At 40.4% G+C, this 26216-nt stretch overlaps 1 pseudogene; it reads right to left on the bottom strand.

The window, feature by feature from the left end:
* Positions 1-19752: 19752 nt before the first annotated feature.
* LOC102481586 (enhancer of rudimentary homolog pseudogene) overlaps positions 19753-26216 on the bottom strand; it is a 16485-nt pseudogene continuing 10021 nt past the window's right edge.

Here is a 26216-nt window from a genome sequence, read left to right on the forward strand (position 1 = left end):
TCTATGTGCCATGAGTTAGCCAAGAAAACCAGGCCTGTAGTTACACATTCAGGCCTCACTGAGAATTGTAAAATTCTCCAGGAAACTGTAGAAACTTCAGTTACTGGAGCCTGGTCTCTACTGAAGAGAAGAAACCATTGTTCTCCACTTAATAATTCTACTCTGTTCTGGGGGCCAGCAGGTAGTGTGGTGGTTAAAGTGCTGAACTCCCACATAGCCGACCGTGGTTTAAATCCTGGACCTGTGGTTTGCTTTCTTTCTCTCTCTCTCTGGTGAGGTCACATGCCCTGCAGCAAATTCAAAAATAGTAATTATAATGAAATAAAATAAAATTAAAAATTATTTTAAAAAATAATAATTCTCCCCTGTTCAAGGGCCCTTCTGTTTCCTTTTCTCCTTCATCTGGTTTTCCTTTCCTGCCTCTGTTTCTATGGCTATATACTTGTTTTGCATTCAAGATGATTAAACTAGATATTTATCACCCAATATGAAGCTTTCCAGCTGGGCCACATCCTCAGGTCTGGCCCATGTTGGATGCTTTGGCTCAGCACAACAATTGTGGCCCACACAGCAGATTCACCTGAATCAGAGTGAAGGCTATCTTTTAGAAGGAGCTGCGTGCTCTGCAGGTTTCATGGCCAGTCTAGCGAAGACATAGACATGGTGAATTAGAGATGTTAGTGGAATCTCTATGAAGCTGTAAAGGTAATATTGGGTTGTGAGAGGGCATTAAGGATGCCTAATTACTTCTCTCTTTTTTTGGAGTGATTTTTGCTATAGGGCATTTGTGCTCGCCAGAAAGACAAAGAGAGACAGAGAGACAGAATGCGAGAAATCACTCCCCCCCAGGAGGAATGGCCACAACACAATTCCTTCTCCTCTGTTCTCCTCTTGGGATCTTGGTCACACACACACATGCGTCTTGTGTGAGTTTAAGCCACCGTGTCTGGGACTCGAACCGTGGTCAACTACATGGGAGTCCAGCGACATAGCCATTACACCAACTTCTGGTCCCTAAGATGCCTAATTACTTCTGATATTATATACTTCATATGAATTTGCTCACACAGGATCAAAATCTGTCCAAGTGTTAGGGTAAGGAAGCCAGAGATTATTTATAAAAAAGTTCTTTCAAAAGGCTCCAGAAAGTTAGATAATTTGTAGAGGGAGGGATTTCATTACTGTCCTTTAAAGGTACTTTATTAGTTTCTTAGAGGAACAACTTTAAAATTGGCTTGGAAGGGTGTGGGTATGGGTGTGGTGAGGTTAGGGTTTCCTTATGGCTTTGAGAGTGACATATTCTACAGCTCAGGAAAACAACAAAACAGTTCAACCCTATGTGATTCTTCCCAGAACTCTTCACAGCCAAGACATCTGTCATATTCCTTGTAACTTGAGGGACTTAGAGCTTGCAGCACACACATTCCAAGGATAAGTTGACACAGGCTCACTTACATCCATTTCTTTTAAAATGAAGAGAAAAAAGAAGGGGCCAATGGTATTTAAGGGCACTGGACTCCCACATGGTTGACTGTGGTTCTAGTTCCAGACCTGGTGACTTGCTTTCTCACTTTTTGTCCCCACTCACTCTGTCCCTCTGTGATCAAATTTAAAATAAATAAATAAATGAAGTTAAATAAAAACAGTAATTTTTTTTTTTAACTGAAGAGGAAAAGAAGAAGAGGGAGAGAAAGCAAACAAATCCAAAGAAGAAAAGTGAAATGTTTGGAAAATCTGTTATTGATGAAGGCAGATGGAGCTTTAAGGGGCAGGTGGACACTTGCTCTTAAACTTGTAGGTGAGGGCTAGATGATGTAGCAGCCATAACACAACTGCATCCACTTGAGAGGGCCCCAGGTTCACGTCCCATGACCTCCTTGAACAAGCTAGGTGCGTACATGTGTGTTTTGATCTGGACTGGTTGAAGCTCAAAGTAGATCACAGCATGGAGACCCCATTGGGGATGCCCCTCTCTCTCTCTGCATCTCTCTATTATGGAAGAAATAAATAAACTTTTTAAAAAGATCCCAGGTGGGGGTCAGCTGGTGGCGTAGTTGTTATGGCGCTGGACTTCCACGTGGCTAACCGTGGCTTCAGTCCCAGACCCAGTGGCTTGAAATTCACGTCAGCTGCATGTGCGTGCATGCCCAAAATCCTGAGAGAATGATAGAGGAGAAGGGATTGTGAAGTGGCCATCCCTTCTTGGGTGTGTGTGTGTGGGGGGGGGTGATGATTTCTTGCTTTCTTTCTCTCTGTCTCTCCAGCAAGCACACATGCTCTATAGCACATTCTCTCAAAAAAATGAAAAGATCCCAAGTGAAGACAGACAGACATTTTTATTTCGTACAGCTATACCTGAGAATATATGCGCTTTTCTTTTCATCCTTAAAATAGAAACAGCCCAGCATGCAAACTCTTTTCTTAGGATAATTTATGTGAAAAATATTGAATATGATAGCACCAGTAAGGACATAAGAAATTTTTAATAAATGAAAAATAGCCAGGGTCTTATCCTGTAACTTGCTTCCTTTATTATATGAAGTACTTAAATAATTCTTATTTACATGCACATGGAATTTTTTAAACAAATGTTTTAATTTAAAGTTTATTTATTTATTTCCAGGAGCAAGAGGGAGAAAGACAGAAGGACAGTACCCCACCGAGATCTTGTGCTGAAATCCATCCTTCAGCCTTAGCCAGCCCGGCAGCATGAGTATACACGTGCGTCATGCACTCAGTAGGGTCTCTAGATATGAACCTAGAACCTTTTCATGTGGGTCAGCCTTGCAGAGCCCTGAATTTTGCCAATGTCCCACCATCCAGTCCCAGAATATGCAGTTTTTATGTCATTGTCATGAAAGCCCTGGCATGCAACAAACAGACCTTCCAGGTCTGAATGCTTGACATCTGTGTGATTTGACAAGTTCCTTAAATTTTCTGGTCTGTCATTTTTGTTTTGCTCTATTTTTCAATTTGTGAGAGAGAGATAATAATAATATCTACCTGAGGATTAAATGTGACAGCTCTAAAAAGTGCCTAGGTCAAAGCCTGGCATGCACTCAGTCAGTTGTAACCATTATGATTACCTATCATAAAGTCAGGGAGCTTGGTAATCCCAGGTGGGCTGGGGCAGGAAAGCATAGCCGTTGAAGTCTGTGTTTGCCTTCCAATTTTTTCCTTTCCCACAGTGATGTGATCTGGTGTCTTCTTCCTCTAACTGTCCAGTCCCACCCAATCCAAGATGCAAGAAGTAACATATGGATTCAAAAGACTTTAAGTGGGCACCTACATGTCCTGGAAGGACCTATACAGAGACTGGGGAAAATGAAATAAAGATGCTAGCATATCCCATGAAAGCGTGCCATCCCCCAAAGCTGTATTGATTTCTTTATGTGCATAACCTGAACTAGCACCCTCTGTGGTCACAGTGAGTTTTTGTACAGTCCAAGAATCTTATTTCTCGGGAATGTTACTGTTATGGGCAGAACGGTTCCCCCTACTCCCACTCCAAATATAGATGTTGAAGCCCTGATCCCTAGTCCCTCAGAATGAAATTGTACTTGGAAACAGGGCCTTTAAAGATATGATCAGATTAAAATAAGGCCTTTGGGGACCAGCAGGTGGCATGGTGGTTAGGGTGCTGGACACTCCCATGGTTCGAGTCCTGGACCTGGTGGCTTGTTTTCTTTCTCTATCTCCCTCTGGTCAAATTTAAATAAATAAATAAATAGATAAAATTAAAGAAATAATTCTTTATTTTTTAAAGTAGGTGTCATAGTGGTTAAGGTGCTGGACTTCCACATGGCTGACCATGGCTTGAGTCCTGGACCTGGTGGCCTTCGCACATTCTGTCTTTGTCTGGTGAATGCATGTGCCCTATAGCAAATTTAAAAAATAATATTAATTAAAATTAAATGAATATTTATTTTTAAAAAGTAAAAATAAAAATAACATGAAACCTTGAAGGTAGGCCTTAATTCAGTCTGACTGGTATCATTGTAAGAAGAGGAAATTCTTTTTTTTTTTTTTTAAATATTTAACTTTATTGTTATCATTACTCTTTAATTTGACCAGAGAGAGACAGTGAGAAAGAAAGGGAAAGTGAGAAATCAAACTGTCAGGTCTGGCACTCAAACCATTGTTAGCCATGTGGGAGTCTAGCGCCTTGACCGCCATACCTCCTGCCAGTCCCAAGAAGAGGAAATTAAAAAAAAAAAAAAGAAAGAAAGAAAATGAATTCTTTATTTAATTTTATTTATCATTATTATTATTTTTATTTGCTACAGAGTACACACACTCGTCAGAGAGAGAGAGAATGTGAGAAAGCAAGCTGCCAGATCTGGGACTCCTACTGTGGTCGGCCATGAAAGAGTCCAGTGCCTTGATCGCCACACCATCTGGTGGCCCCTAGTTATATATGTTTAAACTACCTCCCCACAAAATACCACTTCTTAATTAAGAGTAACTTTATACTGGAAAGTCCTGGCAGATGCCTCCTTAAGCAGGAGATCAAAGTAAATATTGTCAGTAATAAGACAAGCTGAGCTCATGAACCACCTGGTCGGATGCAGAGGACCCCTCATTGCATTGGCGACACGCCTGCCAAAGATACATGGCCTGAGTCTCGTCTTGGGAACACAGAGGGAAAACTTGCAAAATTCTCTCTGGGAAACTTTGTATTGGTTCTTACTTTTCCAGGAATAGAGTCAGGCTATGAGGGGGAAGTTTTCAGGAATGATTAAGGTCACCCTCATAATCAGGTATGCTGGGTTCAAATCCTGATTCTCCTTTAACCAGCTGTGTGAGATCAGGCATCTCTTCATCTCAGTCTCCACGCCTGTAATGTGGGTTAAATGAACAGTACCCATCCCGACAGTGTTACTGAAAGATTAACAAGCTACAAATAGCTGGTACTTGGTACACACACATTGGTGTTGGCTGTTACTGTGAATAAATGTAAGCGGCAACTTTTGAGGTCTGTAGAGGCTATAAAGATACCAAGTGGGGCAATCCTTCCTATGAGGGAAACAGTCTTCTGTGTTTACGACGAGGAGTAATTATGATGGAAAAAACATTTTCCAAGGTCTGGAGCTGACGTGTACTAATGACATTTTAATCTCTGAGTAATATATTCCATTGCCTGCAGAGCTGTGATTTTCCCCCTTTATTGCTTTTTCCTCTTCTCTCTCAAACCTGAGTTACACGTCCCCTTAGCTCTAGCCTGCTTCCAGCAGCCATGAACTGTTTCTGGACAATCCTGGTTCCTGAGCCAGGTTCTTAACTCAACAAGGAAGCCTGAAGCAAGACACACTCACTGCCTTTCCTGGAGAAAGAGCAGAGGACCTACTGTGTGCTCCATCCCACATCACTTTTCAAGCTTGCACTAGGCCTCCAATGCAGGTGCCGTGCTGACTGTCATTCACATCTGGAGCAGGGGGCTCCATGCTTGGGCTTTGGAATCAGTGAACTCAGGTCTGGCTTCATCACTCTCACACTCACTACAAAATCTTAATTTCTCTGAGGTTTCATTTCTTCATCTCTAAAATGAAAGGGGTAACAGTGGTACCCTTAGAGAGCTATTGGGAAGATTGAGTTAAATCATACATGGAAAATATGTAGCATAGCACAATACATGCACAATAAATCCTAATTGCCATTATTTTCCCTATTTAGGACTGGAGAGAGAGAGAAAAAAAAGAGCCTCTGGGTACAACTGACCACTGAACAACAAAGGTTTGAGCTATGTGGGTCCATAAATATAAGGATTTGTTTTACTTTTTGTCGTTGTTGGTTTCTTTCTTTCTTTCTTTTCTTTTTTTTTTTTTTTTTTAACTTTAGGGCACAGGTATTCACTAGAGAGAGATACAGAAAGAGAGAAAGAGAGGGGAAAAGAGAAATCACCCCTCAGGGTAGATGGCCACACTGCAATTCCTTCTCCTCCATTCTCCTCTTGGGATTTTGGGCATGCACACATAGGTGCCCAGAGTGTTTTATAAGCTCTCAGGCCTAGGACTTAAACCACACAGTCAGCAATGTGGGATCCAGTGCCTTACCCACCACACCACCTGGTGAACTTCAATGAATTTTTAAATATATTTTAAAATATATATAGTACTGTAAATGTATTTTCTCTTATGATTTTCTTAATAACATTTTCTTTTCCCTAGGTTTCTTTATTGTAAGAATATAACATATAATGCACATAGCATATAATGTATGTGCTACTAAGTTGTTCATTAGTAAATTTTCTGATCAACAATAGGTTATGGGTAGTTAAGTTTTGGGGGAGTCAAAGTTGAACATGATTGTGTGAGGGGTTAGTACCCCTAGTCCCCATGTTGCTCAAAGGCCAATTGCAGTCATAATTATTATTATATTTTGCATGTGAGACCAACCCTGATATAACCATCTCTAAGTTTAGTCCCTTCTCCACTGTACACAGCAGTGTAGTCAAGAATACCATTCTCTAGTCTTTCTATGGCCTCCCAGCTAAGACTACATTTCCCAGCCTTCTTTGTGGCTAGATGAGGCCATGTGACTAAACTAGCATAATTTACAGGAAAGTGATAGTTGAAGCTTCCTGGATATTTACAAGGAAAGGGCCTTCTTTCCTTTGCTTTTTTTTTTTTTTGTCTAGAATTGTCTGTGTAGACTTTTACATAAGAAGGAAATAAACTTATATCTTGTTTAAGCCATTGTATTTTGGGTCTGCCACATAGACAGGGAGTATCAGCCTCACTAGTAATAAGGCTCAGGTTAGGCATGAGGAGGCCTTGTTTCCTGGTTCTGTCCCTCAATTGCTTCATAGTCAGAGTATTCATTTGTTCCCTTATCTCACACATTTACCTTGACAACGGTATTAGACATTAGCAATACAGAGATAAATAAAACACAGCCCCAGAGATGATCTCATCCATCTATAGTCTTGGTGATGTTTAATTATGTTAATCATTGAGGTGAATATACTCCCTTATAGAGGATATGGGATTCAGTTTTACATGCAGGCCAGAGCTCTTAAATAATTGTTATGCAGGTTCCAAACCTTTCTGAAGATTGTAGAATAAATTCCAAGTACTTAAAACTCTCATAGTGGCTGAGACACTTACTAGTTGCAAGTCCTTGGCAAGATATTGGACCCCTACTCTGTCAGAGAGAAATATTGGCGCCAAGAGGATTGAATTAGAGAGTGCGTATAAAGCACTTATTGTTGCATGTGACAATTAGAAGACTCTCCATGAATTCTACTGATGCTGACCATGATGATATGATGATTTTCATAATGATGATAAAGGCATAGGCTTGATTCTGCTCTGCCCTGGAAAGTGGGCTGTGGTAGAAGCTGACCAAGTGAGGACTTCTAGTGGGTGGTCATCACTAATACCCTGCTTCCCCATATGTGAGGCTGAGTTCATGAAAACGCTTTTTAAAAAGGGTAACGTGGTAGTGGGGTGAAATCTTTGCCAATGTTCAAACCTGTAGCATCCCACCCTATGTACTTTGAACCCTCAAATTACTTTCCTTATCTTTGCCAAATTCCCATCACTTTCAGAACACATCTCATGGGACTGAAGATATAGAGGTGTGGTTTTCTTTATCCCTTGGAGAGTAGAGATAAGACTCATTCTTTCTTATTTTCCATAAAAGCAGGTTGAAGGTAGAGTAAGGACAAGCCACAGCTTCTGAGCCCTGTGCCAACTCCTCTCAGCTTGGCAAGGGCATGTTGAGGAAGCACAAGGACATGCTCGAGGTGGCCTACAGAGGAGGGTCCCTGTGAGAGCACACAGAGGAGGTAATGGCCCCTGTATGCTGATCTTTCCACTCCATCTCCCTTCCCTGCAGTCTGGGATAAGGATGTTGTGGAATGTGCAGGTTTCCACGATAGCAATGGAACATGGAGGTTTTTTTCTGATGATTTGACAAGGCTCTGAAATTTGGAGTCATCTCCATTATAGATAGAGCTTCTCTCTTTCTCCCCTTCTTCTCTTCAATGTTTTTTAAAAAAAATCAGTTAATACACACTATAAATAAGGAGAAAATAAGTAGTTAAGATGAGTTTCTGCTGCCCTACTTCTCTCTAGGCTGGTGCCTTTTTTTCCAGAGACCATTTCCTTTGTAAAATTTTAAAGTTTTAGACCAGCTGCTGTTTGGCAGATTCAGGCCACATTGGAGGCTTGGGTTTGGTTCCCAGCCCACCCTGAAAGGCCAGGTGTGGTGGTACATGCCTGTAGTCCTAGCTACCAGGGAGCCTGAGGTAAGCGGATCTCAACACAGTGAAACCTTGTCTGGAGCACACCACACACACACACACACACACACACACACTCGTATACACGTATCCCACCACCCCTAAAACAAAGGAGAAAAATTCTGTGGTAATTGCGTCCATGTTGATAAATGATTTGCTATCCTAACCTTTCATGATTTACCAATTTTAAATGTTAACTTTCTATTAAGAGAAATTCGAACTATGTTCACTTAATTCTCCCTCTAATCCCCTCAACCTTCATCCCTTCATTTACATCACTATTTTCGATTCCCAACTTTTGCAGTTCAAAACACTATAATTGGGGAACTAGACAGTGGTACAGCAGTAAAACACAACATTCTGCAAGGCAATACCACATGGGAGGATTCCTAGTTTGAGTACAGAGACCTCTTGAGTATACTGTGCATACATATACCCACGATCTGGGGCTGACTGAGGCTGGGCATGGATTGTGGCAAGAAGACTCAGTTGGGGCTCCTCTCTCTCTCGCTCTCATTTATGTAGATTAAATAAATAAAATTTTAAAAATCATTATTGAGCTGGTCCCTGGCCTGGTGATTAAGAGAAATGGACCCATATAGCTGACCATGCAGTTCAAACCTTAGCCCCTGTAGTTTGAAAGATATGCTGGGCACATGAGTGTACATGGCCCAAATCCTGATATGAAGAAATAAAACAGAAGGGACTATGGTGTGGTCACGTCCCATTTGGAGGTGATTTCTGACTGTTCCTTTCTTTGTGGAGCACACATGCCCTCTGGCAAAATAAAAAACTTTAAAATTTAAAAATAAAGGCTAGCTGGTGGCATGGTAGTTAAGACAGCTGGATTCTATATGGCCAACTGTGTGTTTCAAGTCCTTTGTCTGGTGGCATGTGCATTCATGGCTGAAATCCTGAGAGGAGAATAGAGAAGAGATTGCAGCATGGCCATACTCCCTAAAGGGTGGCTTCTCACTTTCCCTTCCTCCCTCTCTCTCTCTCTCTGTCTCTTTCTGGCAAGCATACATGCCCTGTAGCAAATTGAAATGAATTGAAATAAATAAATAAATCACTATTGTTAAATTTTATTTATTTTATTATATCATATCGCTTGAGACCAATTCTTACTAATTTATGCAAAAAGTTTGTTTTTTAAAAAGAAAAGACACCCATCTAATCAAAGAAACTGAAAAGTTAGGCTTCAGAAAAGCTATGAAAGAGTTGTCCTGGGAATTGGGGCCAGCAGATGGCATAGAGATTACATTGCTAGACCCCCACATGGTTGAACACGGTTCGAGTCCCAGACTCAGCGATGTGAAAATCACACGAGGTACATGTAACGTGCGTGCCCAAGATTCCGGGAGGAGAATGAAGGAGAGTGGCCACCCCCAACCCCGGAGGGTGATTTCTCACTTTCCTTATTTCTCTCTCTCTCTCTCTCTCTCTCTCTCTCTCTCTCTCTCTCTCATAAGCACATGCTCCCAAAGGCAAAAAAAAAAAAAAAAAAAGAGTTGTCCTAGGAATCTAAAGAGCAGAAATAAATGCACTGTGTCTTTAGGGAATCACTCACTATAAATTAATTGGGATTATTTATTTACCAGGAAGAATCCTGGATTGGCTTACATTGGGTCACATGTTTACCTATTGACTAGAAGGTGTAGGGTCTGTTGATTGACAATCTCACCAACAGTGTATGTGTTGGGGAGGGGAAATGACCCAAAGGGAAACTGAGGTGCCATTACTAGAAAATACTAGGCACTATACACCTCACTTTATAAAATGTTACATATTACACGTCACATTTTCCTTCCTTTTATTTAAACTTCCTTCCAACTTCTTATTTAAATGTGTAGTTTTACACTAACAATATTTATAATTTTGTAGTACATTTTTTAATTTCAAGTAAACAGTTTTAGTTTTAATAGATCAAACTCAAAAAATGTTAAGTCTTAAAGCCAGGGAAAAGGTTAGGATTCAGTTCAAACAGTAGGTAGATGAAATTATCAGCAACTTAAGAGAAGACAAAAATCCTTAAATATGGAAAACAAAGCATAGAAGAAAATCAGTAATGTTTTAGTCAAAAGTCATAAAATTCTGTTTCACCAGTTCAGTCTCATGTAATTAATCTCTCTTCTATTGCATTTGCAGTGTTACTGTGATCTGCTATTTCCATTTAAACTCTGGAAGTTAACTAAATTTTAGGCTGGCCATTCTCTTGGTTGTTTCTTGTACTCTTATTTCTGTGTATCTGACTTTAGTTTTCCTGGTCTAGCATTCCCTTCAGCACTTCTTGGAGAGCTACTCTGGTGTTGGTAAATTCTTTCAGGTTTTGTTTATCTGAGAATGTTTTTGTCTTTTTTTTTTTTTTCCTACATGAAAGATAATCTTGCTGGGTATAGTATTCTTGGTTGAACCACTTGTTCACTTAACACTTTGAATAAATTTTCAAGATTTATAATATTGATATTTTCTGTGCATTCTTTATGTTCTAATTTTATAATTAAAATTATTAAAGTCTTTAAAGTATTATCTTTACAGTATTATCATTAGTCTGCTGTGATTATCATCTTCTCAGACTTTTTTAAAGAATTATTTATCCAATTTTATTTACGATTTTTTTAAAATTTGCTATAAGATACATATGTTCATTAGAGAGATACACAGAAAGAGAGAGAAAGTGATAAAGCAAGCTATCAGGTATGAGATTCAAACTACAGTTGGCCATGTAGGAGTCTAGCACCTTAACCATCACGCCACCTACTGGCCCTGTTCTCCTAAGTTTTTAATTTTTCCTGGAATTTCTGATTCCCTTAATTTTTATGATCTTTGCTTTTATCATGTACTTTTGCCTCCCCAAAATGTCTCAAGCATACTTTCTAGCTTCTAGAAACTCTTTCCTTTTGCAAGTTCTCATCTTTGAAAGCTCCATTTACCTCCTCAAATTTAGATGATTGTCTTCTTGGGTTGATAATTCATCTTCACTTTCCTTCCTTTCAGATTTCCTCTAAATTAGACACACCACTTCCTGAACCTCACAACTTTTTCTTTCTTGATTTCCTCGTTTTGCTGGAGCACACCTTCTCAAATAACTCCCAAAAGAGGAATAGACAGGAGATAAACGTTCTCAGTCTTGCATGTGTAGCAATGGCTATGCTGTCTCCATTATTTAGCAATGATTCATCTAGGATAGAATTTAGTCAGACCGTTTTTTTCTCTTTTAAAGGTTTTGTTGCATTTTTTTTCCTAGCACCCAGAATGTTGTTGGAAAGTCTTGTACCAGTCTGTTTCTTATTTCTTTAGAGATTACTTTCTGCATTTGTGAATTTTCTCTTTTAGAGGCTTTTGCCTTAGGGCACGTGTGCTTGGGGAAGAGGAGAAGAAAGGGAGAGAAAGAGAGACAGACAGACAGACAGACAGGCAGACATAGTGAGAGGGAAAGTGAGATGGTCATGCTGCTATCCTTTCTCCTCCATTTTCCTCCCAGATCTTAGTCACTCATGCACATGTACCCAATGTGATTTTTAAGTCACTGGGTCCAGGATTTGAACCACAGTTGGCCATGTGGAAGTCCAGTCATGTAACCATTATGTCATCTGTCGGCCCCATGGGTGAATATTTTAATAATTGTTTCCTAGGGCCAGCAGGCAGTGTGGTAGTTGAAGAGTTAGACATGGCCGACAATGGCTCGAGTCCCAGACCTAGCAACTTGCTTTCTCACTATCTCTCTGTCTCTCTCTTTGGTGAGCATGTGTGCCTGGTAGCAAATAAAAATAATTATGATTAATAAATTAAATAAATTATTTTTAAAAAATAACTGTTCCTTTATCTTTGGTGTTCTGAAATTTCATTGAGATGTATCCAGAGGATTATTTCAAAATTTATACCTTTCAATGTGGAAGCTGGTATCCTTTATCTTGGGGAATTCATTTGTACTCTTTTTTTTTCTCCCTTCTCTCTCTCAGCTTTCTGGAACTCCTATTTATCAGATGTTGAGTCATGCACCTGATCTATGGTGCTTATTTTTATGTCTCATGACTACATCTTAGGAGTTTTCCTCAACCTTATCTTTCTTTTATGAAACTTTTATGTTGGCAATCATATTCGTAATTCTAAAAGCTCTTTTTTGATCTATGAGTGTTCATTTTCCAACATCTTATTCTAATTTTATAAATGTAATATTTTGAGCTTTCTTTGAAGAGCATAATTTAATTTTTTGAAATATATTTTCTTGTTTAGTCAATATATCTGCCTACTCGGAGATTTCAATTTTTTCTTTGTTATTGTGCTCTTTTTTGCATATCATATGAACCAGAGATCTAGCTCATTTTATTTAGCCCACTTTTTACTAAAACTCTACTGTATGCAAGGGGCTGTTCTAGATACTGAGAACATAAGGTGAACAACATAAAGATCTGCTTTTACTTGGGAACCAGCAGTTAGCAATGGCTATGTCGCTGGACTCCCACCAAGTCGACTGCGGTTCGCGTCCTGGACCCGGTGACTTAAAACTCACGCCGGGCGCGTGTGCGTGCGTGCCCAAGATCCCGAGAGGAGAATGGAGGAGAAGGGATTGCAGCGTGACCATCCCCCCTGGGGGGTGATTTCTCGCTGTCTCTATGTCTCTGTCTGTCTGGCTGGCGAGCGCACGCGCCCTATAGTGAAAACATCTCCAAAAAAAAAAAAAAAGATCTGCTTTTTCTTTAAGACCTGTTTTTAAGGAAGTCATACCAAGCGAAGATATAGTAGTGTTTTGGAACATGGCAGATAGATATGGTTGGCTCACTCAACACACCTTTTGGCTTACTGTCTTCTACTACAGAAACTGGAAAACTAAAATTTAAATTTTCTACTATCTCTTGCAGCTTGGATTCTGGCATGTGGTCTCTGTTCTTCCAATTAAATGTAGTAGACCAAGTAGATGTGATTTACATGAGTGATGGCCACACACAGGGAGATTGAATCTTCTGACAAGAGGACGGGCAAAGTTTCTAGTTCTTCTAAGGTGGCAGTAGCTATGATTATATCCTCAGGTCTTCAATAGGTAGGTAATTAATTCTAAGGATCAACAGAGCAGCTAGTGTGATTAGGCTCTTTCCTGACTATGTTACTCTTAGCTAGGTAGTATTGAAATTTTGTTCTTTGCCCCTATTTAAAATTATGTGAATCACCCAGTATTCTTTACAAAGCCCTTTTATGCTTGCACTAGCCAGAGTGGTCTTTGTTGTTTCCATATAGAAATCTCCATGGGACCAGCAGATGGCGTAATGGCTACATTGCTGGAGTTCCATGTAGTTGACCGCAGTTTGAGTCCCAGACCCAGTGGTTTGAACTCATGCCGGGGCTCATGCGCCTGTGTGCCCAATCTCCTGAGAGGGGAATGGAGGAGAAGTGATTGCAATATGGCCATCCCCCCCCCCGGGGGGGGTGATTTCTCACTTTCTGTCTCTCTGTCTTTCTGGCAAAAGTATGCAACCTATAGCAAAAAACAAACAAACAAACAAACAAACAAGCAAACAAGCAAAAACTCTCCAAAAACAAACAAACAAAAAACCATGGAGGCATATACTGGATTCTAAGGAACAGAAGCAAAGTGGTCTTTCCCCATTTGGAATGGAAGAAATGATGTCACAGAACAAATGGAAACTTAGCAGAGACTTTTTGAGTAAGTAGAAATTTACGAAGTGGACAGAAGTAGGAAGAAATTTCAGATATAGATAAAAAATGAGAAAGCTCATGTATTCATTCATTCAGTATTTATGAGTATATCCTATGCTCTAGGATTATGCTAGAGTCTAGGCAGTAAGATAGTGTGTAAGGCAACCGTGATTCCTCCCCACAGAATATTTATATATTTCCAAATTGTGTGTGTAGATTATGTTAATATATAGCAATTTAAATTGTGAAGTCGCAGTAAAGAAATCATGCCTGGGGCTGGCAGCTGGCATGGGTGGTTAGGATAGCTGGACTCCCACATGGCTGTCCATGGTTCAAGTCCTCGACCTGCCAGCTTGCTTTCTCTCTTTCGTTCTCTCTCTCTCTCTTGCTCTCTCTCTCTCTCTGTCTTTATCTGGTCAACTTCAAAAAAAATTTTTTTAATAAAATAAATGATGATAATGACTAAAATTGAAAAACAAATCATGCATCTCTCTAATCACCTGAAGTTCTTGCCTTTTGAGAAGTGAAGAAAATACCTGTCTTCCTAAAAGTAAATAACAGTGAAATAATCCTCAGAATATTAGGTCTATTTGGGTTATATCCAGGTGATTATGACTGTCCTATTCTGAATAAATTAGATAGGTGAGATTATCTGACTCAATCAAAATCCCAAGTGGTGTGTGTTGGTGTTTTAGAAAACCAGAGCTGCAGAAGGACTGCCATTGAAGACAAGGAGAAAAACATGCTGTGCTAAGACTCACTTCTCCAAGTCAGGTGTCAAGGTGAGAACAATCTATGGTGGAACCTCAAAACTGTTCTGGATGCTCATTATCACTGTCTCCTGGCTCTGTGTCTCAGACTCCAGATGGCCAAACCCAGTTACAGCATGACAAGCTCTAAGGGGTTGCAAACGATTGGACCCATGCTGGAAAACCCAAGGCACTCTGCTGTTGGTAGCTGTCTGTGTGCTTACGATCCCTTTACCTGGAAGACTCCATGCCTTGGCTGGTGTTTTGATTCATAAATGAGTTGAAAGATAATGTCTTCCTGATTCACAGTGAGTTACTGTCTGTAACACTCTTCCTTACTTCTCCTTGGCTGTTTCCCTTCTGAGAATTGGCACAGTTATATGTTTGTTAATTAAATCATGGGAACTGGTGAGGAGCCAATAACAATGGCAATCCAAGAGGCAAATTTGAGATACCAATAGCCAGGTACGGAACCAAACTTTCAAAGATTTCATTGCTAGAACATTTTGTGAAACCAATCTACAATAACGGTCATAGTTTCCATTTACAGAGTGCTTTTTTGTCTGCTAGCAGCTATGATAAGTATAATCACAACATCACCCTGACATAAATATTCTTATCTTCGCCGGTTTAGAATGATGAGATTGAGGGTGATTAAGCAGATTGTTCAGACTGAATCAGCTGATAAGTGGCAGAGCCAAGATTAGAACTGAGGGCCATTGAAATCTAAAGCTTGAGCTCTGACCTATTCCATGCTGTTGACTCCTGTGTAGAGCTGCTTTTAATTTTTTAAAGAATTATTTACTTGGGGGACTAGCAGGGGGCATGGTGGTTAAGGCACTGGACACTCCCACGTGTGAGTCCTGAATCTGGTGACTTGCTTTCTCACTTTCTCTCTCTCTCACTCTCACCCTCTGTCTCTCTCTGGTCAAATTAAAAAATAAATGGATGAATAAATAAATTAAAATAAATAATTATTAAAAAAAGAATTATTTCATACCAGCAGATGGTGTAATGGTTATGTCACTGGATTCCCATGTAGTCGACCACAATTCGAGTCCTGGACCCAGTTGCTTAAAACTCATGCTGGGTGCACGCATGCATGCCCAAAATCCCAAGAGGAGAATGGAGGGGAAGGGACTGTGGCATGGTCCTTAGTCCTGTGAGATGATTTCTCGCTTTCTGTCTCTCTGTCTCTCTGGTAATCACAAGCACCCTATAGCAGAAATATCTCTTAAAAAAAAAAAAAAAGAGAGAGAAGTATTGGGGCTTGCAGGTGGCTTGGTATCTAAGGTCACTGGACTCTCACATGGCTGATTGTGGTTCAAGTCCCTGACCGGGTGGCTTGTTTTCTCACTTTCCCTCTCTCTGTCTCTTTCTCTACTCCTTTCTCACTCTGTCCCTCTCTGGTCAAATTAAAATAAATAAATAAATAAGGGTAAATAAAATACCTTTTTAAATAAAGAATATTTATTTAATTTTATTTATTTTCCAAGGCTGCTCTAGGGCTTGTTTGCTCACCAGAGAGAGACAGAGAGAGAAAGAAAAAAATGAGTCGCTAGATCTGGGACTTGACCCGTGGTTAGCAGCATGGGACTCCAGCACCTTAACCATTTTGCCACCTACTGCCCCAAGCTGTTATTTTTGCTGTGCTGGACTCCCACATTGCTAACTGTGATTTGGCTCTTGAAACTACTGGTGGCTTGCATTCTCACTTTCCCTCTCTCTCTGGTCAAATAAAAAAAAAAAAGGAAAAAGAAAATTAAATAATTCTTTTTTAAAAAAGTAATACGGTGTTTTTGTTGTGATAACTTATATCTGATGGCTACCCTCTCCTAACTCCTGGAATAAAGTCTAAACAAGACTAAGGTTTACTTTAGCCAAAGATTTGATCAAATTATGAGTTGAATTTAGTTCTAATTAGTTTCAGGCACAATCTGAAATGAAGCTTTGTAAGTTTTTTCTCTGGTTTGATTGTAAATAGCAACATTTAGGACTCTGAAATAGTTTGGATTTGAACTCACTGAATAAAAGAAAAAACAGTTCTGCATTCTTAAAAATTGCAAATATATCTTAAAGTACCATCACATTGCAAGATATTTTACAATGCACAGTACGACCTATTGGTGTTGCTACTATTTAAATATATATATTTCCAAGATTATTTTTGGAGAGTTTTTTTTTTTTCTTTTCGCTAATTAAATAAATAATTCTTTTTTAAAAAAGCAACAGTGCATGCACTCACTGGAGAGACAGAGAGACAGAAAGCAGGAAATCACCACCCGGGGGGATGGCCATGCCACAATCCCTCCTCCCCTTCTCCTCTCAGGATTTTGGACATACATGCACGTGTACCTGGCATGAGTTTTAAGCCACCAGGTCTGGGATTCAAACCACGGTTGACTATGTGGGAGTCCAGTGACATATCCATCTTCCATCTGCTGGAAGATTTTTAAGTGGCATCTCATAAAAGTCCAGCTGGCAGAGGTCAGAAGATGGGGTGGAGATTAAGGCCAACTGTGCTTCAAGTTCCAAACCCAGCAGAGTTAGAAAAACTTGACGGGTGCATGTTCGTAATGGCCAAAATCCCAAGGCGAGAATGAAGAAGAAGGAATTACTCTGGCCATCCCTTCTGGGGGGAAGGGGTGATTTTTTACTTTACCCTCTGTCTGTCTCAGGTGAGCGTATATGCCGTACAGTTTTAAAAAATCGAAATCCAGCTGGTATTTGAGCTTTAAAAATCTGAAAATGACCAAAATCATTTTTCTAGAGTTACGTGAGGACACCCTCCCTGCTAAGATAACACTTTATTAGTTTCTAGAACTGTTTTAGTAACACATGGAAATGGTATAAATCTGTGGTTAAACCATCTGCAGATGGTGGTTTTCTTTTTGATAAACACCCAGGGGCAGCGATAGTGCTCCTCAGGACAAATGTTCTGCTCTGCGGCCTTTTCATATTTTGCATAGCAATGTCTTGTTCATTTCACTGGGTTCCTAGCTCTTCTACACCAAGCCTGTTTAACATTAGTGGCTGCTTTTTGAAAACTGAGAGCTCACCTTATGGTGACAGCCTGTTTTGGGTGTCCTGTTCTATTCCGCAGGGCATGGAATAACTCTATGAATTAAAAAACTGGCCAACTGCTAGGATCACAGAATCTTAGAGACGGGAATTATGTGTCACTCAGGCCCAACCTCCTTTACAATTTCTAATGGATGCTCATTTCCTAAGACTTTGCTGAATATTGCCACCGATAAGGTTCTCACCACCCTGCTGAAACAGTTCCAAAAAGAATGCATTGCACATCTGCCGTGGGTCAGGCTTTGTGCTGGGTGCTGGGGCTTTGCAGGTGAACACTTCCATCCCTGTCCTCATAGGCTCAGCCCTCATGGAGTTTATGGTCTAGTGAAGGAAAAAGGCAAACAGTAAGCAAGCAAGATGGTACATAAGAGACTGTTTTAATCGCCTCTTTTTCTTAAGTTTTCAATGTTATAACTTATGTAATTTATATAATTTATTTATATTTAATTTTAGTCTATCTTTGGGGGACGCACTATGATTTTTCAAAGTATGTGTGCAATATGTGACAATCAAATCAAGGATTTACCATATTCAGCATCTTCAACAACATTACATTATGTTGTGCACCTTTGATGTTTGTTCTACAAGCTTTTTTTGAGAGATACATACATATATAAATATACAATGTGTGTATGCATATATATAAATATATATATGTGTGTGTAAGATTGGCAACATCCTCTTTTTTTAGTCTTTTGTGGAATACCATTCCATAATCTATTTGGCTTGTTTGCATGCATTTTTGTGTCTGTTAATTATTTTTCCTGAGTTCTCCTGTTTTAATCACCTCTTATTCGCTCCATCATTGAAGGGGGCATTCCCAAGCTAGGGTTATGGCGATGACTGAATACGCAACCCCTGATATTGAACAGACACGACCCGCAGCAGTTAATCACATACACTCTTAGCCTGGGGAAGAGGGCTCCAAATGTCACACACAGGTTGCATTTGGGAACGGAGTGAACCAGCAGGGGCTGTGGGAGGCAAGGCAGGCTTTGTAGTATCAAGAGGGTGGGATGTCCTTGGTTCCCATGGGAGCATGCCATTGACTTACATGAATAACTCCATGGCAGAGAACTGAAACCCACTACATAGGCATAAGCAAGAACTGTACCTGGATGGACTGTTTGATAAGGAGGTTGAGAGGAACTAGTCTGTGGCAGCAGAATTGGGAGGAGAGCTTGCAGTTAGGCCATTTTGGCCCCTCCCAATCTTATCATCTGTCAAGGCAATAAAAATGTTGAGCCTGAATTTTAGGCCTTACACTATGGGGAGCACTTATGAAGGACAATAAAATTAAAAACCTGACTTGGGGGGACCAGCAGTTGGTGTAATGGCTATGTTGCTGGACTCCCATGTAGTCGACCGCGGTTCAAGTCCCGGACCTGGTGGCTTAAATTCACACTGGGCACATGTGTGTGCGTGCCTAAGATCTCGAGAGGAGAATGGAGAAGGGATTGCAGCATGGCCACCCCCCTGGGGGGTGATTTTTCACTTTCTGTCTCTCTGTCTCTCTCTGTCTTTCTTTCTGGCAAGCGTACTTGCCCTATAGCAAAAACCTCTCAAAAAAAAAAAGAAAAAGAAAAACCTGACTTGGGGGTCCAGCAGCAGGTGGCATGTTAGTTAAGGTGCTAGACTTTCACATGGTGGACTTTGTTCGAGTCGTGGCTTGCTTTCTCACTTTCTCTCTCTGGTGATCGCACACGCCTTATATTAAATTTTAAAAATAATAACAATAAATTAATATTTCTTTTTTATAATATTTCTTTTCTTTTATATTTATTTATATTTCACTAAGACTTGAGGACATAACTAAACTCTATCACCATGCCCCACCTCATCTCAAAGTGTTAGTACAGTGAGAGTTATAGAGCAGATATGAATGGTTTGAAAGATAGGAGCCAATATTAACTGAAAAGGAACAACCTCCATCTAAAACATCATAAAAATGTTTAAGTAAAAAAGGGAAAAAAAAAAAAAACAAGAGACAACAGTCATTTGAGATTAATCAATATCCTTACATTTCATTGAATACATTTGATCTTGACTAGAGTGTAACAAACTGGAAACAGGATACAGTGATACCGAATCTTTCATTACAGCATGCTGTACACACCTGTGTCCCAAGACCACCCTCACTCCCCTAATGTTTCCAGTTCGATTATTCCCCAGATTGTTGGGCCTGCTGATGAAGGAGCACATAGATCTTCCCTTTAATCCCATCTTTGTTATACAACTGATATGTCTCAGTATCAGCTTGGTAAACAAGGCAGCTGAGGTCTGCCAGATCATCGATAAAATCAAACAATTGACTGATACTATATGTGATGGAGGGACTGTTGGGATGTGTTCTCTTCAGATGTTCTTCATACATTTTACAAACACCTTCCAGGCATTCATTCATAGATTTATAGCTAGTGTAAGTTCTGCCTTCTGGCCTCTTGGTTGGCTGTACCAGCAAAATGGTGTGAAACATGGCACCAGACACTCCGCTGTAGCCGCTGCCGACACTGCCACTGCACATGAGCTTAGCTGCAACCAATAACGAATTCTAAAACAAACAAACAAACAAAAACTTAACCTGGGTTGAATCTGGATGGCTGAGGTCAAGGCAGACATTTCTAAAAAAACATTTAAGCTAAGACTAAAGAATGAATTAAAAGGGCCGGCCACGGGTGTGGTGAAGGCTGCTGGATCCCATGTGGCTGACTGTGCAGTTTGAGTCCCAGAACCAGTGCTTGAAAAACATGCTGGGCACCAAAAGGTGAAGAGACTAATAAAGGCATTGATAATCTATTCCATGAAATCTTTGAAGAAAACTTTTCAAACCTAGAGAGGCATTCAAAGATCCAGATCCAAGAAATACATAGGGCCCAAAATAGAATCAACCCAAGAAGATCTTCTCCAAGGCACATTATAGCCAGATTGACCAAAACCACAGACAAAGACAAGGTACTCAGACTGGCAAGAGAGAATCAACAAGTTATCTACAAAGGATATCCCGTCAGGCTAATAGCGGACCTCTCATCTGAAACAATGAGAGCAAGGAAAGAATGGAAAAATATATTCAAAGTGTTGAATGTAAAACAATTTCCACCAAGAATACTATACCCAGCAAGATTATCCTTCATATGGGAAGAGAAGACAAGAACATTCTCAGATAAACAAAACCTAAAAGAATTTACTGACACTAGACCAGTTCTCCAAGAAGTTCTGAAGGGAGTGTTATATGTCAGGAAAAAAACTAAAGTCAGACACAGAAATAAGAGTTAAAAAAACATCTAAGAAAAGGGCCAGCTTAATGATGGGGACAAATCCAGAGTTGAATATTATCTTCCAGAACTTAAACAGAAAGCTTGGACCACAACAGAAATTAGATTAAGTACATGAGACTGAGCTGATGAAATAGAATTTCATGGCTTTTGACTAAAACAATACTGATCTTTTTTCTATGCTTTGTAGTCCAAAGATAAGGATTTTTTTCTCCTCTTGAATTGTTGAAAGATCCAGGTAACTACTATTTGAACAGAATCCTAACCTGCTTCTGGCTTTAAGTCTTACGCAAAGTTCTCTTAACATTTTAAAATTTTGATTTATTAAAGCTAAAACTGCCTTTTTTGAAATTAAAAAGCATATTTAAAAATACCTATTTAATGACCACAGTAAACTATAGAGACTCAGCTAGGTGCTATTTTATGGTATATTTATTCTACTCACAGTTTCATGCCTAAAGTCAAACATTTGTTCACAGATATTAATATATCAGCTGAACTTGCTATTGAAAGTAGTTAGATCAATTAAGATGTTTTATTAACCAATAAAATGTGGAAGAAAAAAATATATAAAAAACAAAAACAAAACCAAAAAAAAAGCCATTGCTGGGGCCAGCAGGTGGTGTGGCGGTTAAGGGTGCTGGACTCCCACATGGCTGACCATGGTCTCAGACCTGGTGGCTTGTTTTCTTACTTCCCCTCTTTCTTTCTTTCTCTCTCACACTCTATTCCTCTCTGGTCGAATAAAATAAATAAATCAGGTTAATTAAAATAATTCTTTAAAAATAAATAAATAAAAAATAAATTTTAAGAAAAAGAAGACCTGAGGGGGATGGAGAAACACGCTGGGCACATGTGTATGCATACCCAAAATCGGGGAGGAGAATAGAGGAAAAGGGATTGCAGTGTGATCATCTATCTACCCTGGAGGGTGTGCTTTCTCACTTTCTCTTTCTCTGTGTCTCTTTCCAAGGAGCATGTGTGCCCTATAACAAAATTTTTAATTATATATATATGGGCCAGCAGGTGGCATGGTGCTTGTGGCACTTGGACTCTCACATGGCTGACTGAGGTTTGAGTCCTGGAGCTGGTGACGTGTTTTCTCACTTTCCCTTTCTCTCTCTCTCTGTCTCTCACTGGTCAAATTAAAAAAGAAGAAGAAGAAATAAAATTAAATAAATAATTCAAAAAAATTGGAGGGACTAGCAGGTGGCATGGTGGTTAAGGTGCTGGACTCTCACATGGCTGGCCATGGTTTGAGTCCTTGACCTGGCATCTTGCTTTCTCACTTTCTCTCTGTGTCTCTCTCCAGTCAAATTAAAAAATAGTAATAAATAAAATTTAATCAATATTTCTTTAAAAAGTAATAAAATAGAGTAAAAGAGTTAAACATTCCCAGGGGCAAGTTGTGGGAAGGGTGTTCCCTACAAAGGGAATGTATATAGCTGGAGCTGAGAGAGTGGCCCGATGGTATGTATGTGGGTGTGGGAGAAGTTAGTCTATCTGACCAGGCATACGTGAGGAAGAGCAGTGAGCAATGAAAAAGGAAGTGGCCAGGACCAGTCGAATAGAGCCTACCTGTCTACAACATCAGACAGGTGCTCTCAGTGAATCAGAGGAAGGGCACAAAGCAGGTTGGTGCAGATGGGAGAACTGGAGAGGGTAGCACCCTTCCACATGACAGGCACCTGCTCAGCTCCACAGCCCTCTCCCAGTTGGAATGTGTGCTCAGCACTACCTGATATTCTGATATTTTTCAAGAGAAACCATAGTTTTGATTCGTATGCAAAGTTTCCAAAATTATAAACAGTGGCTTTACTTGAAAGTTAGAAAAGCAAAGTACGAGCCAAGCAAAACCTCCACTGGTGGAGCAGCCCTGTGAGAGGAGATGGGTAAACAGTTTCATTCCTTCCTCTGAGAGGAAAGGGAGAACTGTCACTGAAGAGGAAAAGCTAGAAGGACTACCCATAGGCAGGGCAGTGTTGAACTTCAGCTGTGAAAGAATTCACAGACTCAGAGAGTAAGCAGGGAAAAAGATTTACTTTCCAGGAGAGGAAAGGGGCCAGCCACAAGAGAGTTGTGTTGGCACTGAAAGGAGGGGCTGTGGACTTTCATTAGGTTTTAAGGCAAGGGGGCTATGGCTGAGGAGTCAAGGTGGTCAGAATGTCTATTGGTCCTCCACAACACCTGGGTGGTTTTGTTGGGTGTCATATCTGGCTGCTGTAGTCTGTTAGCAATCTTTATCTCTGAGGACAGAAACTTAGAAAAGCAAGAGTCTGCCATCTGCAATGAGGGAGAAAAGAATTAAAAAAAAAAAAAAAAGCCTGACGCATCTGGGAGGCATGAATGTGTCCTTGAGGGACTGAAAGTGTCTTCTCATTTCCTCCCTCTGGTTCTGAGATAAGTTTATTCTCAACGACTTTACTCAGAGGGTTTGATAAACTATTTCTGTAGCTCTTTTCTGCCAGTTATGGGAGTAGAGTTGTCTCCGCCTATTGGCTTGGGTCAAGGTCGTTATAAGGGAGAGGGTGAAACTTGGTAGTTTAGAAGGTCAGGGCAATAGCCCGAGGCCTTTTGCTAAGGGAGTCTCCCAGTGCCTGGACATTTTTGAATAAGGGACATTAAAAAATGGAGAAGGCAGACCCCAAAGGCAAGGAAAAAGAAAATGTAGCTATAGGACTGAAGAAGGGAATTGAATGAAGTGAAGCTTTTAGGTGCCATTACAGTTCCAACTGGCTCAGATCCAATCCTTTGGTCACCTTCAGTCTGTCAGGTTTGGGGTGTTTGATATGTTCCTCACCTCAGTTTGGATGTCCCTCATCTCAGTTCTCTCCTGTCTCATTTCTACTGGGTCCCATGGCCCATACTCCTGTCCATCTGGATACAAACACACAAGTGCTTTCCCTGGTTCTAGATCTTGCTACCTGAGCCTTGGACAAAGGTGTCCCTTCATGAGAAACCAAGTTTTCTTATCTCATCTCTCCCTGTCACTGTGTGGATGGAGGTAGAGGGGAGGGAGGAGAAAAGGAAAGCTCCTAAGGGCAATAATCTCTAAGAGGGATATGCATTTTCTGACACCAATGTAAATATGATTTATACAGCTCCCCTGCAGTGAGGCTCCTTTTATTTCCTGACTCTGAAACACAGGCCAGAGGTTCTCACATGTCTTTCATTCTGAAAAGGGACTCTGATCAGTGGAGGGGGCTTGGTCTTGCTCCAGGATCTGAAGTAGAAACCACAGCCTTGAGACAATGCCAAGGCAGCCAATTAAGAAGGTGTTGACGACACTTCCCAGGAACATTCTTCTAGATGTTTAACTTTGAGCTTCTAATAATCCCCAGGAACCTCATATTTTCCAGGGAATAGTGCCTGGGCTCTTCAGAACTTCCAAGAAACTCAGATTCTCAGAAGACTTTAAGCTCACCCTCCTATTCAAGGGCTTTATGGAAAAAACAAAGGCAATGAAAACTGGATTTTCTCATACACCCTGAGAGATTTAGATGAGAAAGTCAGATAAGAAGAAGCCTGCCGCCAATTAGTCCACTGCATTGGCTTTGGGAAACTAGACCCACTCTGCCCTCCCACCTTTGGCTGCTTGGTGTGACAGGTTAGCCAGGCACACAGTCTGTCAGCCCATGGGGCTAAGGTTCATGCTGGCCAGGCCTTACTTTCTCCATCTGGAATTATCTGTGTCTTTGCTCAGCTGAATGTCTTATTCAAAGTTATCGCATCCTAGTGGCTAGAATCTAAAGCATATATGAACCCAGCGAGCTTACTGGAAGTTCTGCAGTGGGCATTTATCTCCATCTTACACACATCTTAAAACAGCTAAGACTCAGAGGAACTAAGATTCGCTCAAGCTCAGCCGCGTGAAAGAAAGCAGTTCAGAGAAGTCTGTGGAATACAAGCTCCATTTCAATCTTCCAGGCTTCGGTAAAGCATGCTAAGACTTTGATTAGTCCACACCCATCAAGGTCAGAGCCCAAAAGCCATGTATTTTAGTTTACAGTAAACCGTGATGCTACAAAGGATTAAAGATTTTTACGAAGTGACCCCCCCCCAACACACACACCCTTTCTTCTCCCTAGTGTTCTTGTGTTCGTGATGTGTACACTATTTTAAATGAACCCTTGGCAAGCAACTTGTAACCTCCCCTCTTCTTGCCCTTCTTTTTTATTAGAGAAACCAGTCTTCTCAGTCGCCATGTTGATGAAAGATATCTGGGAAACCAGAGTTTGCTCATCCAAGCAATTTATGCTAAGCCCTGGCTCAAATGAACTCCTCTTAATTCCACCTATTATACCTCAGCATTCTTTTTAGGTTTACAGTACAGCAAGCACAAATCAGGGACAGACTTAAACTAGGCATTCTGACCCACATTTGGGAATTTCCAAGACTAGGTTAAGAGCAACAGAAGATTTTGGCCACGCTGTTAAGGAGAGTCTTGCTGCTCCCAGCATTAATTCTTTGGTTACTGGATCCTGGGGAGGTCTGAAATTGTAGGGAGTGAAAACAGGGAAGAAGGAAAGGAAGGCCATTAGATAGCTTTTTATTAACCTATGTAGAAATATTTCAATAATTTTACAACCAGTGTAGTAAACATAATGCACAAGAGCTGAATGTAGTCCTAGTCATAAATACATTGACACATAGAGTAGTGGGATAAAGGTGGATAGATCAATTCTGCTGGATGGGAAATGGAAGCATTAGAAAGATGACCCAGCAGCTCATCATGATGACAAGGGAGAGAGAAGGACATTTTAAGAAGAAGGAGTATGAAAAGGTAGAGATCAAGAAGGAATAGGGCCTACGAACTGAGGGTAGGATCAGGGTTTGAGAGTGTAGAGATGAAGAATATTTATGACAGTGAGACTGGTGGGACACAGAAACCTGGCACAAGACGTCTTGACTGGGAATTCCAATGAAACTATTTTAATCCTTTGGCTATATGGACATTCACAGGTTATTTCTTGATGCTAAAATGCAAATTATTAGAACTTTCAAACAAAAGTTTTAACCAAGTATTAAGTATAACAGACATCTCTGTCCCACCTAAACCTTTATTGCATCCTTCATGCCTCAGATGCTCACTGAGGCAGAGGGTCCCACTGGCCACTTGCTGCTGGCTTTGTCTTACAACTACATTTCATTTCTTGCTAAACCTCAGACTGGTTAGATGAGTGTCTGACTCCTGTCTACGCATTTTCAGGCCTC

This window comes from Tupaia chinensis, unplaced genomic scaffold (genome assembly GCF_000334495.1).
Source record: "Tupaia chinensis unplaced genomic scaffold, TupChi_1.0 Scaffold000423_1, whole genome shotgun sequence".
NCBI classification, from domain to species: Eukaryota; Metazoa; Chordata; class Mammalia; order Scandentia; family Tupaiidae; genus Tupaia; species Tupaia belangeri.